Here is a 15,827-nt window from a genome sequence, read left to right on the forward strand (position 1 = left end):
ACAGCAAGTAGAACAGGCACAACTAAAATTTAACTTGTCATCTTCATTGAGTAAATTAAGCTGAGGCAACCTGAAGACATGAACTGGAAATGGAGGAAGCTGCACTGAGACCTAGCTATCTGCAATACAGTGTCTTTCATTTAATATTAGCTCCTTTGCAGGCTTCTAGAAAAGCTGTAAGCTTCCTGCCACAGACAAGAACCAGTTATACTGATAAGAAAATCTTATGCATCTAAGCACCAGTAGATTATCTGCATTTGAAAGAAGTGATGTTTGTTATTCAGTTTCCTTTTCCTGTTCTGTTTCCTCTTTCCGCACAAAATTCAAGAAATGCTTCACATCCCGAGACTCAACTCGTAATGTAAATAGTGCCAGATTTTTTTTCCCAAGGATTGCAAAAACACAGTTATGCTACTTTTAAAATGAGATTTAAGAGATTCAAAACAAGAAAGAGAAGCCTACACCTTTCCCTTTTCTGTGTGAATCTTGTAGAACTTGTTTATCAGATTTAGCTAACATAGAAATCCCAGGTCAGCTGGGGAGAAAAAACTGCGTAAGGTCTGTACTGCTTAAATTTCTCCAAGTACCTAGTCCTTTAAGCGTCTGCATTCTTAGACATTGTATTTTAGACATACCTTTTTCATGTGTAATTTGTGTTTTAGCCCCTTGCTCTTCCAAACCCGAGAGACGTGACGTGTAGCACTTCTGTAGCAATGCAGCAAGAGACTGCTACTTGCTCTGAGAGCATGTAGTGCTCTGTTATAGATTCTGGCTGTGACCACATCAGCAAAATGTGTTTTAAAACACTTAACTAATAATAGCTGGTGTCTTTAGTCCTTAGGTTAGTCAATTATGCTTGACAAAATACTTGAATATCATTAAACGATTTCAGAGAATCAATCTTCTAAAAAAAGAGAAGAGAGAATTGGTTTAATTTTGCAAAAGTAAATATCTTGCTTAAAAAATAGCATAAAAAGGTGAGGTGAAATAGTACGAGAACTCTATACTTCTGTAAATCAAATCTATGGTAACTGTAAAGTAGCTGGAGTTGCAGCTTCATAGCTAAAACTTTCAGATTAAATTCTGCTGTCAAAAACTATTTCATTGTGGCTAGCTCTATTTCCACATGAGAATAAAACTTATTTCAGTCCTATACATGTGATTTTAGCTGTCTGGTGCATCGTTCTACTGCACATTTTTGTGGTGTCCCTAATTTCATGCACCCTCTTTGTTGTGTCTTCTCCCATAGAAAAGCCAGTCACAGAGCAAACTCTGTGAATCAAAAATGAGAGAGACACACAAAGCAAAACAAAGAAAACCCCAACACTTGCTTTTATTTTTTTCTTACTTTTTTTTTTTTGATTGCTGGAGTGCCGTTAAGTAGGAAGTAATTGTACATCATGGGAGAGCTTGTGTCAGCAACAAAGCATAGTACTTAGTGATGTGGAATGTAAAATTGACTTGCTAATATGGGCAAGTAGAGTGGGTAGATAGCCATGTCTGTCTGTGACACGCAACACACCCTCACACATGCAGAGGAGTCTGCCCCCCTGGCCGCATTTAGGTGGACACTATGGGTGCAGGGAACAGCGTTACTCTGTTTGTCCCACTGACAGATATGGTCCTGGCTGCCCACCTAGCTCCTGCATCTTCCACTGCAGCTCAGCCTTTGACAGCATCAGATGCCTAGGCGAGTGGCTCCCTGTCATTTAGGTTCCTTTCTCAAATGTGCTACAACAAGAGTATATTTCACAACAGGTAGGCAAGTTCATCTATTGCTTCCTTGTTTTCCAGCGTAGGCTGTGCTACCAAGAGACAGGCAGATGCAGTAAAAATCTCATTTATTTGTATTGGGCTTCTGGGTAGTCTTTGCACTGTGACACTTATGTCTGCAAAAATTTGAAAGCAAATTACGTTTCTTTTTTTTTCCTTTTTCACTTGCTGACATCCCAGGCACAATTTTTGGCACTGGATGCTGTAGGAAAGCTTTCAGAGCAGGCAGGCCATCTGTGGGAATGGGAATCAGCTGCTGAGACAAGAGTGGGCAGAGAGATTTTAATATGATGCTCATTTTCTTGGGACTAAATCAACAGCTGTCTCTCCTTTATTTTTGAAGCTTGCCTGATGACTTTGAGAATCTAGCTTTTTTTTTTTTTTTTTTTTTTTTTTTTTGGATGCTTCCTAAGATATGCAGAACAGTTACCCTTTGCACCCCTTCTAGGATGATTTTGTACCTCTTTAAATAATGGCTTCCCTTCTTGAGGGCCCAAGGATAAAACCATGGTGCAAGGATGCCAATTTTCTCTAAACAGAGCAAAATAAAACACTACAAAATTAGTGATGGATGGTTTGCTGGTGGAAAATATAATTGCATTTGTCTTTTGATTCGTCTGGAAACATCACTAATGTTTCCAAGAGCGCAGAATAAGTAGAATTTAAGAATAAGCAGAGAATAAGCAGTGGTGTTAAAAATCAGATTGTATTTTTCAAGTGCATCTTGTTGTTTCCACTTCAGATTTTTGAAGCTGAGTTCTACAGGTTCAGTTGTATGGCTGAACAGCATCTCATTTTAGTGGACTGTTGGATTTTATATGAGATTATTTTTCATTCTCCATTTAGAGAGCAGTGCACATGTCTTGCTCGATATTTTGCTTTTCTTCAAAGCTTACTCGCAGCTGTTACTATTTTTTATTCTTAGCTTTGTGTGTTTGTCATCTTGGAGTACTTATTTGTCTTGTAGTGCTGAATATCTGTGCTGGAAACAGTACTGAGGAAAAGAGGTGATGTACTGGCACCGTTATAATGTGATCCCTGTAGTGCTGCATGGTGGAAGGGCATGCATGCAGCGTAGGCTAGATGAGTGCCAGAGGCAGTGTCCTCCCTGTCTATCGATTAGCACAGAGAGTAGTCAGATAGCAGACCTGTTTCAAATGCTTGATGTGTATATATACTTTTGCTTCAGGTGGGATTTGTTTTACATAACAGCTGAAATTATTTTTATGTTCTCCAGAAGACATCAAATCTTATTGCCTGTTAGCTTTATGGTGTACTCTTGCTTTGTGTGCACTAACTTAAAATAGCTTGAGCTGATTTCTGACTCTTGGACCCTTGCTTTGTCTTATGTTTTCAGACAGAGGTTAAGATCCTTGGTCTATAAAGCTTTTCCTGGCAAGAGGAGTTAACTACATCCCTGTAAAGCCTTAAAAAATCACTCAGCAGTGCATTTTCCATCCAGGTCATTCAGAGGAGAGGAGACTATTTAAAATGTACTGCCACCCGCCCAGGGATTTCACTGAGATGTTAAGCATGCTTTACAGAGCTTGCCTTTGAACCACAAGTGTTTGGTATGTGGCCTGTGTTATGGCAGGTTGGAGCCATGGGGATTTCTGAGCCTTCTGCTGCTGAGAATTAACGGCCTAATGCTTGCTTCTTAAGTGGATGGGGTTTGCAGTCTCGTTCAGGCAGAGGACAGGGAAGACCGTGGCCTCTGAGTGAGCACAGCGTGCCAAGGGTGGGATAAAGGGAGCTCATGAGTGTGATGGAGTATCTTGCTTGTTGATGAGACCCTGGAGTCTTTCACTTCTGGAGAGCATCAGCACCCCCCCCCCCCCACAAGAGGAGGTAGCATCTTGTTCACTGAGAGACAACTAGCTCTTTCTCCTGCTATTTCTTTACTCTACCGGTGTTTGTTAGCTACAGAGGACTCGCCCTGTTGTGTTATCCCCAGCATCTGATAAGACGAGCCAAAGATGACTAGAGTAACGTTGCCTTCCTCCAGCAATCTGCAGACCAGTCCTGCTCTTTGCTTACCCTAGACCTCCCTCCAGGGAAACAGGTACATTCCCCGTACCTTCCCGGTGGATGCTGGGAATGTCAGTCTCCAGGAATATCTAAATACCTTTTATTATTTAAATGTAGAATTATACTGGAAGAGTCATATGACTAGAGGTCAGAGTTGGAGGTAACTTATTGCCTAAAGCTCTAAGAGAGTCAACCTACTTTATTTTTAGTTGTTTAATGGGTCTTGTCTGTGCTATTTCTAAGGGTTGTTTGTTAGTCAGTAGTAGAAGTCCTCTATTTTGTAATCTTGTTGCTGCTGTTTTAACCCTCTATCTGAGCTACTGGAAAGTCTGTAGCCTTTGTTTGTGTTAGTATTTCTCCCTTTGACTTGCATAATGAATTTATCTCTAGATTTCCGGTAGCTGTGGCTGCTGGTCCCCATCCCATGGTGAACTGCAGTCCTTGGCAAAGCAAAACAACCTGACAGTGTCTTCTCTGGTTTTGTGTGCTACTGTTCGTGTCATAGAAGAACTGTTTTCCAGGAGAACAGTGAAAGAAACTCAAGGAAAATGTATCATAGTCATTTTGTTTGTGGTGTGAAACCAGGATTGAAGTCTGGGTTTCTTCAGCATGGAAAAGGGATGGCCTCAGGAAGACCTAACAGTTATAGGAGGGTTTTTAGAAATGTGGAGGTGCTAACATTTGTCAGTATCTAGTTTTGTGGTTTCTGTTGTGTTATTATTGACCCGGAAAATATATTTATCCACTTCCCACTTGATTACATGTCACTAATAAATCAGTGAGCCCCTTTGATCCTGATTTCATTCAGTCACGTTAGTAGAACCGATTTTTTTTTTTTCATGCAATATTCTACTTCTTTTTCATTACTGCATTTTTGCAGTGATGGGACAGAGCTTTTTTGGCAGGTCTGTTCCCACAGTTTTCTTCAGTGAGCATCCCCAAACAGTAGGAGGATGTTTAAATTTGAGGAGATAAACTAGAATACTGATCTTTTAAAGAAGATATAATGTTTTCACTGCACAGGAATGGTAGGTATCTGCAAGAAAATCCTCTTTTCTTGCCCATCTAGGAATGAGTCTTTCCACTGTTTTTTTTTCTCTGTCCTGTTACTTGTTGTGGCTCTTAAGCAGTGCAAATATTGCAATACTAGGACACAAAGGGATTATATTTTTTGCCTCATCTTCACAGGATTTTCCCTGTCTAGATTGATGCTGAAGGGTCCAAGTGAGTGGGTCTCTGACTTTCTCTCATTTCTGCCTGTGTCACTTGTGCTCAAGGAAGTATAACACATCTCTTTACCTGACCCAATTTGCAAGTAAAGAGAAGACCTTCTTCTGTAGTGACCAGCTACATCTTTTTAGGGAAGTATGACATGGGGTAAATTAAAAGTATAAATCATATACCATCTGTCATGGCGCTATTTCATTTTTTTTCTGTCTGAAATACATTTTTCTCAGATCACTTTTTTTTCCTTGGAGTGAGAAAGGAAAAAAACATGACCTATTTTTAGAGGAATTATGGAATGAACAAACTTGTTTATGTAAACTTGTTTATCACAAACCAGCACATTTTGAAAAGTGAATTTGCTTTTATTTCCCTAAGCTGAGGTTTTCACCAGCCATTTGGAACTCTTTCACTGTAATTTTTATATGATATTGTTCCTGTTGATTAGCGCAGTTTGGCTTTTATAGCTCCCGAAGTAACCAGACTTTTGCTACAATCTGAAGCAGCTGATCTGCAGGTGAAATGTAAACTAAAATGGTGACCCCTTTTCCCTTAATGGCTGTAAGCCTGTTTCAGGCTTTTATTTCTCTCACAAAGTCTTTGCAGTGTTGCAGAAGCAACATTTGCTTTTCCATAGGTTGTGCTTTTAAATGGATAAGCTATTCTGTACTTGTCTTCTGTATGTCAGAAATAACCTCACATTTGAGTGGTGTGCTTAGGTATCTTCAGCAGTTGCAACATTTTCAAAATACTCTGATTCCAAAGAAATTAATAATGTAACTTCCTATTAATCAAAATAACTTCTGTAACTTTACTTGTCTGTAGTAAGGAGCTCCTATGAATGTCATCTGCTTAAAGTTTTAGATATCTCTATTTTACAACTTCTTAGTAGATAAAAGAAAAAGACTTTTTTTAGAAATGGCTTCTGTCTAAAGAGTTTGAACATCACTGCTCTGTTCTGCAAAAAAATGGTGAACCTCAGATTTGTTATTGGCATGACTTCTGATTTTTTGCACCCTTAGGGCTTTAACTTTTCAAGCTGTCTGTAACTCAGGGCTAAAACTATTTTCATACTGAAACTGAGATTCCAGCATAGCTATGTGAGTCAGTATCTGGGGAGGAAGAGAAATGCCAAATTTTGCAAGTCTTTCTGTGAGGGACTGAACTGGTAGCATTCTATTCAGTATGGATCATTTGTGCCAGCCGATTTAGCCTGAGGGTTGAACATATTATTTCAAAAAGGACATAGGGCTCACAATCAATACCTTGGGGCCAGCTGGCTGCCCTACTATGCTCCCTGGGCTTGATCCTCGTCCCATTCAAGTTGCTGAGAAAATTCTGTGACTCAAATAGTGTGAGATCAAACCTTATGTGCAGTTCATATTCTCATTTTTGTGCAGAATTTACTCAAAATATGTTGGTCCATTTATCCTTTTGAAGTTTGAAAACATTTTTGGTGTGCTTTTTTTTAAAATTTTTTTTTTAATTCCAGCAAGTGTGGGTAAGCAGGAATTCTTAGACTCAAATATGTCAAAAGGGATTAATTTCCTATCTGAGAATGGAATTCAAGAGCTCTGTTCTGAGTGCATGAAGGACGATCATTTGTAATAGGATGGGTAAAGCTAACCACAAAGTTGGCTTCAGCACAGGCAACAGCTTTGGTATCAGAATATTTCATACCAGCTCTTGTAAAATGTCCTTGGAGAAACTGTAGCATATAGGTCATCCTGGTGTTGATAGTACACAAATCTGTGTACTAGTGATGGCAGGAGTAATACATAATGGGAATTATGTTGTTCTGCAATGTTCGATTGTAATGTAGTCTAATAGTAAGAGGAAAATATTTTACTACTGTGAAATGGTTTCCTCAGTACCTCCATCTATTCATGTGACAAGTTGCTGTCTGGAAGCTTGCACACATGTAGATGGTGCAGAGTTTACCAAAACTCCAACACTTGTGAAGAGCAGTTAAGGTAGACTGCCTTAGAAGCTTACTACCAGCCTTAGTAAAACTCATGTACATGCCACATTCTGCTGAACCCTCCTTTGTTCTTTCTGTTTGAAACTCTTATGAGCTACATAAAGAACGAAGCTCAGCTTTTGATAGATGGTAGAGGAGAAGATCCAATTCTAAAATGGCTTTTGTGATAAATGTTGGCATCCTCCATTTGTGTAGGTGAAAACTGGCAGTTTTATTCATGCCCTTCAACTACCATTTGTGTTAAACAAGATGTTGTGCCCTTAATTTCATCCACATTCTTCTGCTCCTTGGCAATATCTATAGTTCTATCTTGGAGCATTTATTTATTGTCTTTACGTAACATTAATCTGTTCTTTCAGAGAGCACAGAACTAAATTTCTTAATGCTTGGGTTCATTAAATTATTGGTCAACATTCTACATGACAATGAAGGAGTAGTCCTTACATCATAGCATTCAAATGTCAGTGTCTGCTCTTACAGTTTTGAAGCATTTCTTGGTACATAAAAAGCCTTCTGGGATGCAGTGAACTTTGCAATTGTAAAGCGAAAAGGTTTTGGATTTGCATAGTACATCTTACAAATTGTTTTCTATTCAAAATTGTTTGGAGACTTAAAACACTGAAAGGCATTTGTATTGAGGTAACTCAGATAAACAACCAAATTCCTTCTGTGCCTTATTTAGGACTTCTTCTAGTGGGAAGAAAAAATGTTCTTTGTACACTTATTACTGAGAAACATCTAATCTATGAAAAGGGACCAGATTCAATTGTCTTTCTGTGCTAGTCTATAGAATGTCACCAGGTAACCCTATACTCTTTCACTGTCTACGAATAAAGGTGTATTTCAAAAGTTGTATACGAAATGTCGCTCTCTTTTCTGATAGACGGTGACTAGGAGAAATAAGAAAACAAACTCTAAAAGTCATCCATTTTGATTGGAGATGGTTGTCTGGACTATTAGCTAGGGATGCACATTCAAGCTGGTGTGCATGGCCGTCTCATGCTGCCCTCTATGCTTAGTCTTCTATGTTGTCTAAGGAGGAGCGCTGCCCATGTGTACAGGGCCTGTTTTAATTCCTGAGCTAAGCTGCTGCTTGCTTTAGGCTGCAGAGCTATTGGTATGGGGGTGCTGTAGTCACAGTTAACAGAGAAAGAGTTTCCTGCTGGCAATTTGGCAATTTCCCATATTCCTGCATCCTGACATCTTTGCACAATTACTCTTTCCTCCTCCATACAGTCTGCTTAAAAGTATTTTTATTATTTGTCTCAATCTTTTACTTTTTTTTGCATGTTATTGCAGACTGCCAACATGTAGCGTGCTGCCAAATGAGCTAGCTGCAAAGAGAAGCATATGGAAAGCCTTGTGAAAACAGAGGGAATATTCTCAAGACCACAGTTTTAACAACTGTACTAACAGTATGTACTGCTATGAAGCTTTGTGAAATAGCTGTTTCCACTAGGGAGAGATCAGCCTTGGCTTAGAGCTAGGAATAAATGAAAATCTTTGAGCACTGTGACCAGGTCTTAGTGTGCAGAAGGCCCTGTTTTTCTCCCTTGTTTAGCTGAACTCAGCAAAACGCCTGCCTACTGCTCATAAGCCAGGAAGAAGAAGATTGCTTTACACGTGGAAGGAATTTGAAGAATTTCATATCAGTGCTTTTAAAATTGAAGCCCTATCTAATTGCAACCCTATCTACTTAGCAACGTATTTCACAAAATATCCTTGGAAAATTCAGGTGATCTATCTTGAGATAAAACCTGAGTGATCACTGTAAGTGCAGGAGTCAGAAAATTTAAAGACTGGTCCAAAGTACTGATAGCTATATTTACTTTTATTGTGCGGGAAAATTGTGGTTTGGTGAGGTAATAAGTACTTGACTCATGGCAGTCGCTGTTTTATAAACTCATGCATTCTGTAGGGCATAATAGGTTGTTTAAATCAAAAATCAATCTCTTTGTACTCAAACCTAGTGAGTTCCTGTTCCTGTTTTCTCTTCTTCAACTGCTATGGTCATCTAAAGGTATCCAGAAAATACTGAGAATGTGTTAATTAGGTTTTGTTGATTTTTTTGTTGTTGTTATTTTTTTTTTTATTTTTTAATTTTGAAATTGGAACTAGGATGACTGATATGTTACTTTTCCATAGTTGCTTCTAAAATGTTTTCTGTGACTACATCAATATAAAATTATAAATACCAATTGCCCATTGGTATCTATACCCCAAAAATATTTCATTACACGTTGATAATATCAAAATTTTATTTCTGATTTATTTCCAAGTATTTTGGTTGCTTAACGATTAGTATTTCCCATTACTCCAGTACTACATTTACCTACTACAGGTATTCTGTCTGCAAGTTCAGTGTACTGGAAAGTGCCTAAGACTGTTTGATGGTCATTTTTCATATTATATATATATATATATATATATAAATTCCAGCATGAGGCCAGTCAGACACTGGAGTGGTTACTCAGATGGGTTTGAAACATCAGTCCTTGGATATGCTCAGAACTTGACTAGAGAAAGCTCTAAGGAGCGAATTATAGTTAAGTATTCCTTGAGCTGGGGCACAGGGCTGCTGGACTCAAGAGGACCCTTCCAACCCAAGTTAATCTGCTCCAGCTGAGTGTCAGGATAACACTTCATAAGCTGTAGCAGAGAGGGTAGAAAAAGTCCTTTAAAGCAAAAGAGACACTACTGAATGTAACTAGTTACAACAGTCTGCTCTTGTTTGAATAGATCTTTCTTTTTTTCTGGTACCCATACCTTGCAGTGTCTCAGTAATAAGATGCTGCTCCATCTGTGCTGCTTTGTTTGGTTTTTCCTCTTGTTTTAGAGTCGAGCAGATATGGGCAGGGACAATTTTGATTTTCACAAAATGAGGTTCTTGGCAGCTCAGAAAGAAGAGACAGTTTTAGTTGGCAGGTTGCTGTTCAAAGCATGTGAAGTTCAGGCATTACAGATAGCTGATAAAAATGAGTGAAATCCAATTAAACAATAGAAGACAGAGCAGGCATGCGTGGATAGCAGTGAGAGTTCTGCAGAGGTCAGCTCTCTGACCTCTTTTGTTTCTGGCCAGCATCAATGACCTAGATGTGGGAAATAAACTAATTGAATTTGCTGATGCCACAAAATCAAAAATTGAGGTCACTGCTGAACAGCAGGTAAAATTCAGACAGTATTTAGATCTACTATTTAAGTGGTCTCAGAGAGAGCAAATGAAATTGTATGTGTACATGTAGAAAGTAATATGCATTTGACTTCAAAATAAATTCATGAATAGGAATTAATGGGATTGAACTAGAGTGAGAGAAAATTGAAAGCGACTTTGGAGTAATAGCTTACACGCAGTGCTGTCAGGCCATGTGACAAGGTGGTGTGGTGCACCTTAGAATGTCAAAGAGAAGATCCCTTAAACTAAGTATTTAAAAAAGTGCCTCTGGAAAGCAAGGAAGCCTCAGCAGTGCAATGATGAATACTATGCCATGAATAACCTCTTCTTCCTTGCATGCTAGAAAGACTCTAGGTTACTATTAGTCAATGGGGTGTCTGTATGAGCACAAAGAGTAGGAAAAAAAGCATGCATGTGTATTAGTGCAGTAATAGTTAGTTAGTAATAGTTAGTAAAGGAAAATCTCATGGGGGAATTAGGGTTAAGGATAGGTTTTTGGGGATAGATCACTTGAGCCATTCTTGGAGGTACTTCTGGAGAGAGAGAGCAATTCTCTCCTTAAAAAAGATCATAAAATTTAGAAGCTGGTTGCTTTAATTTGGAACATCCATCTTTCTTGTCATAGATTTCCAGAAACTCACTGGAAACTGTCTTCTTGTGTCTTGCCCTGTCCCTGGAGGCATTGCCCCGTCCCTGGAGGCATTCAAGGCCAGACTGGACGTGGCTCTGGGCAGCCTGGTCTAGTGGTTGGTGACCCTGCACTTGGCAGGGGGGTTGAGACTTGATGATCTTTGAGGTCCTTTTCAACCCAAGCCATTCTATGATTCTATGATTCTTTGCATCTCTGAAAAATATTCTGTTTCTTGAACATCCAAATGCTACAGCATACCCTCACGCACGCACCTAGTACCTCTTTTGTCTGTGTTTTGTTGCACAGTGTGAAAGCCAAGCAGAGCTCTTTGAGATGAGCTAAACAAGCAACCCTGACGTGATTCTCTCAGGAGCTCTATTCTGTCTGCACTCTGACAGCAACCTGCTTCTGTCAGAGCTTGGCACAGCACTGGCACTGCCTAATGGGTAGCTGTTCTTGAAGCCCCTGTCAATGGTCAATAGCAAACTAAAAGCTTAGTGCTCCTGATGTGTCTCTGAAGTGTTCCTGTGTGGAACTTTTTCTTTGGCTGGCTGGTTTGCAGTTGAATGAAGGTTCACGTTAAAGTAATTTAGTTTTTTTTTTTTTTTTCCTTCTGGCAATTCAGACCAGAATATTCTTGTCCTCATAAGTAGGAATTACCCTACAGTTTCTAGTCTGATTTTGTTTTTCTATTCTGTCTCTGGAAATGCCGCGATCCAATCTTTTAAGTTAAATAACTCTCTGTTATTTTCCTTTGTTTGCTTGTTCAGTGGCAAACCACTGACTTTGCTGTTGTGTTGGAGAGAAGGATGCAGGTAACATTCAAATGTCCAACGAGCTTTAGAAAGCAGGAAATTGGTATCCATCACATTGCTTAGTACCTGCTGCTGTAGCAAAAGCCGTTAACACAATTTGTAAGCTATCAGGTAATTCACCAAATATTTTATGATGTTGTGGAAGTTAGCTGCAAATTTTCAGTACCATTTGCTTTTTCTGTGCAAAGCTTCAGTAGCATATATTTCGTTTGGAGCTTTAAACATTGCAAAACCTGCATTACATTCCTCACGCTCCCAAACTGTTTTCATCTGAACAATTTGGGTTCAGATTGCATATGCAATATTCATCTCATAGCACAACAAAGAGAACAAAATGTTTGTGTTGCTGATGAGCAACTCAAGCATTTCTGTTTGGAAATAAATTCTGCAAATCAAGAATACATAGAATAAGTAATAGACTACTGAATTTATGATACTTTGTTAGTCGTATGGGATATGGTGGGCCTGTCAGCAATTATCTGTGGAAAGCCCAAATAACTGAGAACGTTGGTATGAGGTCTCACAGTTGAACCTTGGTTCCAGTTGCTGACTTGGAATCTTCTCTTTAATCTGCAGTAGACTCATTCCTTAGATTTCTGAAGCCTTTGCAGAAAATCCTTTCCAGCTCTTAATTGCTTGTTCTGTTTTAACCTCTACTATGAAAACAATTTCATCATTATTTCCTTAGGTTTTATCACTGTTTATATGATAGTTTTACCCTCTTAACTGAATTTTAAATGTCAGTGATTCTATCTGATGACCTCTCCAGTAGGGTTTCTCAATCTTTAAAGTGCAATCCAATCTCACAAAAGTGAGGGAAAATCAGATATGTTTTTTTTTTCTTTTTGTATAGGAGGATAAAACACAGTTATATAGAGTAAGTAATTAAATTCAGAACATATCAGAGCACAGTTAGTTGTTCTCTGTTCAGTTGCAGTCAGAAATTTTTCTGTATATGATGTTCACACGCTGATTCTGCTCCATATCTAGGTATTTGATATTAGACAAAATCAGAGGCTAGCTAGCTTTCTGTCTTCATAGTGAACAGCATATAATCTGTCTAATTTTGTATATGTAGCTTAATAAAAACAATTCACCAGTTTTCTGATACATAAGTAATTATCTTTTAATTTCATTTGTGTTTTTATGAATATTTCCTTTGGACATATGTCATATTTGTCCATTACAAGGGAATAATGGTAGGGAAGCTTGGTCTCTCCCCATTTCATCCACTCCTATTCCTGCTTCACTTTGTTTCTTCCCAGTAGACTGGGGAAGCCCTCCCTTGGAGAAATGCAGAAGAGTTGAAGTAGGTAGTGTGAAGTTAAATGCCATGTATCTAACCAGAAAGATCTTGATTCTTTAAAAAATAAAAACAAAAACAGCTTTGCATAGATATATGCATATAACTACCTGTACACACGCACATCTAGGGGATGTAAAACAGGCTGTAAAACCTAGTATCTTACCGGTTTTTATGGATTAAGGGCTTTAAACTTTTTCCTATAATCAGTATGTGGCATAAAAATATGGTTACACAACCATCAAGCTGATGTCACTTTGATTAGAAATAGGCTCTGTATGCAGTTATTTTACATGTGTGTTTCACCTACTGCATTCTCTGTTACTTTAGCAAGTGCATTTTATTGACATAATCAGTGAGATCAAGCAGCCAGCTCCTACCTGTACAACCTCTATCATTACCCAGGGCATTATGCTGCAGGATAAGAAATAAGTAGATTTTCTGTTTATATTCTTCACGGTAGTTTGTGCTTGGCAATGGACTGCTAGAACAAAAAAGTATGAACAAGCAATCATGTTTCCATGTAGAAGAGTACTAATTTTTCCAGGAATGTAAGAGTCAGTCTTTTTCATTAAAAGCACTCATTTTGTCCAGTTCACCATCTCTCATTGCTGACACTGCTGTATTTGCTGTATCCATTAAGTAAATGGGGAAACTTAGCGAGTTTTCTAGTATAATAGGAGGAAACAGTGCAACTATTTTCATCCTTCATCCCTTCTTCTGAGACTGATCCACTGAGCATGAGTTACAGTGATTGTTTCTATCTTCCAGGTAATTATGCTCTAAAGCACCAATCATATACAACTTGCTGTAGTTTTTTTTGTCTGTGAATTATTATTACTTTTTCTTCGTGAAGTGTGTCATGCCTGGAGATATGGTGTATATGCAGTTTGAGATCAAATTAATGCTTAAAAAGCATGGTAAGATTAATGTTCCTCTTACATTATGAAGTGCTTTTTAATTCCCTTTGGAATAGCTGCAAATGCAGTTTGTACTCAAATGCATTTGTTTTTGCTGCAGAGCAAGTAAGCATAATTTTATTTCAAATGTGCTTGAGCTAGTGCTAAAGAATGTAGCATCCAAAGAATAAAATAGATGAGGTGATAGTTCATAGGAATAGTGTGCATGTGCGTATATATATATTCTTTCAGATTCAGTGCAGAGAGTAAAGGTATTTCTCACTAGCTGTAAGAGAACTGCATGGATTCCCCCTTAAAGACACTGATGGTGCAAGATGAAAGATATACGCTGCTTTGTATTTCTTTCTGGGAGAGGACTCAGAATCTTTCTGTTAATGAGTAGGGTTTCTCAGGACCATACCCCCTGCCTGAACATAGAGGCAGGGTCACCTTGGAGCTAGCAAAAATTGTGCATCTGCATTTTAAGTGCTACAGAATAGGTCTTAGGGTTTAGCCTTTTCTTTCAATTTACTGAAGGCTGAACTCTGAGATTCTCGACTGTTTTTTTGGGGCATAAAACTTTTTTTTTTTTTTTTTTTCATCTACATGAAGGATGCCAAAAGAAATCAAGACTTGTTCTGCACTACTTTCGTAATGCTTTATCTGTGACCCAAAAGGAGTCTCTTGAGGTACAGAAGCTAGTCTAAAATAACAAGTATTTATCCTTCTTATCCTGGGGGGCAGTGAGGGGTGATAGCTGTTAATAAGCAATTGAAATAGTTTTATGTATGTAGTTCATTAGGGGTTGTAGAGGAAGGGGAACCCCAATTAAACTAATTTTATTCTGGCCTTTGTTTTTTACAGTTCAGTCGCTTCAATCTACCCAAGTCATTTGGAGAATTTTGCAGTGTATACATCTTACTATATTCCTTCAGTCTGCAGGGTTTTTTTTTTTTGAAGATGAGGATGTTGACCCGCTACACTCCACAAATTTTTTTGTTTGGTTGTCATTTCTCTCTACCTTCTCCCCTGCACACAACCTGAGTGGATCTAATGTTATGGCTCAGGTTTAGACTCGCTTCATTTCCCTTTATTTCCCTTTGTCACACACAGACCATGGAAAACTTTGAGCTGCTGATTCTTTTAGTGTTGCTTTTGATAATATCAGCTGATTTTGCATTTGTAATAAAGCTATAGATCAATGTAAACTTTGTAGATTCCAAAGTATATATTCCTTAAAGATAATGTAATAAATTTGGGTATCACAACTGAAAAAAAAAGATGACTGCTATTTCCTCTTGTTGAAGTCCATGAAAGAAGGCACAGACAAGTCTATACTTGAGTACTCTTTTTTTTTTTCTCCAGTTAACACCACCTCATTACAAACCACTATCAACCAGCACCTCTCTTAATGTCTAAATGATGCATGCTGAATAGCTGAAGTTTAACACTCGTATTTTTATCTGCAAATGTAATGCCATAGCAAGAAACCATCTTACTGTTTGTGTTTACTGTTTAAAGAATGTGATTCCAGATCTGTGCACAGTAGCTTGTAGCATTAGGTTTCTGGTAGTCTTGGATCACTTCAGCAGCAAATAACAGCAGCAATCAAACAGAAACAGATAGCATGTATGTGTCATGCTTTCAGATTTTAATTTTTGGGCTATGGTTTGGAACATTTCTTAATAAGATTCTGAACAATTTCTTGATTATAAATGCTTTTGCAACAAGTTTGAGGCATATGAAAACATCCCATTGCAACTGTAGCATAAATAAGCCCTAACATTTTATAGTGTGCTTTTGCAAGTGTTTCTCTCTCTGTGAGGTTTGATTAGATCTGACATTGTTACAACTTCACTGATTGGTAATAAAGATTCTGAGGTTAAGTAAGAAGAAAGATATATTAAATTCTAGAATCTGATATACCTAGCCTTTAACATTTATAAGTGCAAATAGTATCTCCTGATAGGAGAGAGGCTTTGATTCTCTCTAGAACTCTGA

The sequence above is a fragment of the Numida meleagris genome, chromosome 1 (assembly GCF_002078875.1).
Source record: "Numida meleagris isolate 19003 breed g44 Domestic line chromosome 1, NumMel1.0, whole genome shotgun sequence".
Lineage (NCBI taxonomy): Eukaryota > Metazoa > Chordata > Aves > Galliformes > Numididae > Numida > Numida meleagris.